Source organism: Etheostoma cragini, chromosome 14 (assembly GCF_013103735.1).
Source record: "Etheostoma cragini isolate CJK2018 chromosome 14, CSU_Ecrag_1.0, whole genome shotgun sequence".
NCBI classification, from domain to species: Eukaryota; Metazoa; Chordata; class Actinopteri; order Perciformes; family Percidae; genus Etheostoma; species Etheostoma cragini.
In genome coordinates, this window is record NC_048420.1 from 227,635 (window position 1) to 231,953 (window position 4,319).

A 4,319-nucleotide genomic window follows, 5' to 3' on the forward strand; every position below is an offset into this window, starting at 1 on the left:
CTGTACATTGGGAAGAGAGGACTATGAGTTTGCACTGTGTTTAGTTATTGTTGCCGTAATTTTAGGAAAATAAATTGTGTTGAGTCGGATGGAGAGGACGGCAAGGTAATGTTAGTGTTAATATAGTGGTTCCTACTGTAATATTAACCACAGGAAGTGTGTCTGTCAGTCGGGTGGAGAGGACGGCGAGGTAACCTTAGTGTTAATAGAGTGGTTGCTACTGTGACAGAGCTCTGCATGAACACGGACTTTTATGAAGGTCAATATAGCCAGCATTTTGGCAATTTTATCAAATTCTGTACTAGTGCAATATTCAAATCCCAGGGGGTGCAATATTTGTTACAGGCAAAATGTGTGTCAAACCATTCTGAATGAAGAATTGTGGTGCTGCAGAGATATCCCGGCCTACACATCCTATCCCACACAGACCAAAAAGAACACGGATGCTTTGGAGCTTTGGTTGGAGACACACGAGGGCTGGAGGGGTCTGTGAAGCATTGCTGTAACAACGGGGGCTGTCAACCAGGTTGAATTTTTATGAGAGAGAGAGAGCTGAGGATTCCCTGACAGTGGATACACGTTTATATTATTATGCATTATTAATGCAACATTTATGCACAAGTGTGCGCTTATGCACTTTGATCAAAGGTCTATATCGACATTTCCTTTGCAGGATTGGTCCGTGCTGCCAGAAATTTGGCAGCACTGAATGATACAATATAAGAAATTGTTTGACATTTTGGGAACACGAACCAAGAAATAGTCCTGCACATAATCCCCAATAAAAACACAGCTTGTTGATTTCACACTACAGGTCAAATAAAGGAGATATAGCGTGTTAACTGGTGAGCTTTAGAGCTGCTGATGGCCATTTCTCTTACTTTTGGACAGAGCCAGACTCCTGTTTCCAATTCCTTACCTTGAACGCACCCCAGGCTGGGCTGTCATTGGTCTTTGCTTTTTGAAACGGGGGAAAACATGGCTGCTGTTCTGCAAATATCTAGCTTTCACGTCTTGCAGTCACAAATCTCTGATCCTGGCCTGTTGATGGTTTATCCTCTGGGGGCAACGGCCAACATTTCAGGTGGTCCAGCTAGCGGACATCTGGGCCAAGATGTCCTCTACCGTGTGCCGGTCATTGTTTACAGTCCCAGGCAATGTTTTTTGTAGCTGTTGTACGGACGGCATTTGGGTTAATCTCTATAAACAGATATCTGCATAGGAAGATAAAAAAGCTAATTAAAAGCTAAATTAGCCGATGGGTTCTCATATTTGTACATACGTAAATACCGCCTCTAGCTTGGGAGATACGTCTCTGCCGCCGCCCATTTATGGATGGACATGTGACCCGTTAAGACCTTAAAGACTGGGTTTTGTTTCCGTTTTTTCTGTCCTTTTGGATGTTAATGCGAATAAAAGGCCAAACTTTGCAACATTGAAAAACATTTTACAGATGAAAAATGTTTTTCTCCAACAAACAGCAGCCAATGAGGTGTCTATATACGTTGTATGTATGAATGGGGTCCCAAGTTTGCATTGAGGCCCTCCACATGGACTGTGTATGAACAGAAACCAAAAGGCTTCAATACCAAAATCTAGTCACATGGCCAATTATATTACCCATAGTTCCTTGTCGGTCCAGGGCTCAGTAGATCTTTAGCGGATGTTTTCAGCCTTAATTCTGACCCTCACTCTTTCAATTGTCTCGTTAACAGAGTAAACTGCACATGGAAGGCTTCCGCAGCCTCAGAGAAGGCGAGGCCGTTGAGTTCACCTTTAAGAAATCATCCAGAGGGCTGGAGTCTGTCTGGGTTCCCGGGCCCAACAAAGCCCCGTGTCTAGGCAGCGAGAGAAAACCCAAACAACGCTCCAAGGGCGACAGGTAAGTCCATTTTTTCTTTTTTTTGGAACCGTTTGGGAAATTTGGTTTTCAAATCCCATCATCGCTTCCAAATTTACCATGCGCGAGTATGGATTACCGTAGCAACCAGCGTACTTCCAGGAGCTTGTTGTGTTGCAGCCATGGAGCACAGGCTTTATTCTACGTTGGAAAAGCCGGAATCTAAAGAAAAAAATCTGAATTTTGAATCAGAATTGTACAAATCAAACGATGCCCAATCCTAATTATCACTTCACAAAACACACATTCCAAGGCTCTAAATGAACCTATAAACAAAGTCTACTAGAGGAAACTCTCCTTTATATGCATCAAACTGTCAGTTAGGACAATGAAAGGTCCAGCGAGGCTATTCATTTGATAGCATCTTGTTGTATGACCATGTGAACCAAAGCTGGAAGTTATAAAATGAATCCCACATCTTCCTAGCTTTAAATACCTGCTGGATTTGATTTCATTCAGATGTTCCTACTTACTGGATCCAAAACATGAACAGTCAAAGAATAAAGGAGTTTTGTTTTGCAGATTGTATCCTATTAAGACCCGACAAGGTTATAAATACGTCTTATTAATGCATCTTATTAAGCTGAAACTGAAACAATCCCACCACTTCCTGTCCTTAAACACCCCCCCCCCCCCCCACATAGGTTTGATTGCATTCACATGTTCCTTCTTTTCTCCCAAACATGAATTTAGTAGTCAGAAGAGGAAAGAGTTCTATCCGTTTAATTGATAACAGATGTAGGTGCTTGAGAGAGGTCAGAGGTCACCATTGCCATAGCAACAATGGGATGTAGTGTGCAATTGAGTTGGAGGGAAGGGTAGGGGAGTGAGGTCAAGGTTCAGAGGTCACAGTTGTGTTGAAACAAAGGAGCTCCCTCTGCCACCCTCGCTGATCAATACTGAGCCCTGATGGGGGTGGGGGACCAAGAGAAGAAGGGGGGAGGGGGTAGCTTTGAGTTGATCCAGGGCCACATTTAGCCCCGACAAAGAGTAGCAACACGGGTCTTTTTTTTTTTAAGCGCCTATATTCTGCTAATTGTCAGGTTCATAACTGTATTTTGAGTTTGTATCAGAATAGGTTTACATGATTTCATTTTTAAAAAATACCATATTTTTGTTTTCATTTTCCTTTTGTAGTTTTACTACAGAGGTGAACATCTCACTTGTTTTAGGATTCTGGTCAACTAGTGGCAGTTAAAATATATTTTAAGTTCCTGAAAAAGACCCAAACCGACAATCACAAGTAGTGCAGTAGACTTTATTAAAAAAAAATGAAACTATATATTCCAATTGACTTTGCACTTCCTTCCAGATGAACACAGCGTTTTAGCATCACTCAGCTCATTATTTAGTTGTAACGTTACTGTTTCGGTTTACTCTCAGTGTTCTCATCCACCTGATTTCCATCTGCTAGACCAGCGGTGCTGCTCAGCACCCCAGCATCAGACGGACACAGTAATGCTGCTCTTCATGGTCCAGCGTGTCTCGACTCACTCTTTCATGGTTTACCATTAGCAAAAGTTGTGCAGCTTTTTGTCACCACCCCCCAGCTGCCGCTGCTTGCTCCCGACCACTTTACAGGCGAGGTCAGCTCATCTCAAATGAGCCTAGCATGTTTCAGGTGGAGGCACTGCAGCAATGGGCAGTATAAGAAAGATTACAAACTTTAAACCTAGTCGAGTAGAACCCAAGAGCACAAATATGTTGCTGACAAGGAACTCGCGCTGTCTCCACAGTGACCATGCAGCCGACCAAAGGGTGCTTTGGTGTGTTGAGGGAAATGTGCTTGGTATCCATTTATTACCTCACATTATTAAAGCAATCTGGAGAGGAGGAGACTTACTTGAGATATGTCATTCGTTTGTCTTTTAATTTGCTGTTCGACAGCAGAAAGGGAAAAGCCAGTCGGGCCTGTAGAAAATCACATTTTCCATTTACCAAAATAGAAATCCCATACTTTTTGCTCCCCTGTTTATGGCCGGTGTCTCTTTGTGTCACAGTGCACAGTGCTCAAGCCTCCCTTGCCTTATTCATCCTGCCCTAATAAGTCCACCCACAGGATTTCACTTCCAGTGGCTTGCATGAGTTTACACACCCAGGCTTAAGTTATTAAAAAGAGGAATAGAAAAAACAAGGACTCCAATTTTCTTTGTGAATGAATAATGTATTGTACATAAATAAATGTTCTTCCTTAAAATACACAGGGCATAAGGATACACCCCCTATGTTAAAATACAGGGGGCATAAGTATATGCCCCCTATGTTAAAATACAGGGGCATAAGTATACACCCCCCAAGTTTAAAATACAGGGGCATAAGTATACACCCCCTATGTTAAAATACAGGGGGCATAAGTATACACCCCCCCCCATGTTAAAATACAGGGGCATAAGTATACACCCCCCTATGTTAAAATACA

General features: G+C 42.5%; 1 pseudogene; it reads left to right on the forward strand.

Moving 5' to 3' along the window:
• The window catches only part of LOC117957148, a 9,987-nt pseudogene that overhangs the window by 3,654 nt on the left and 2,014 nt on the right, over positions 1–4,319 (forward strand).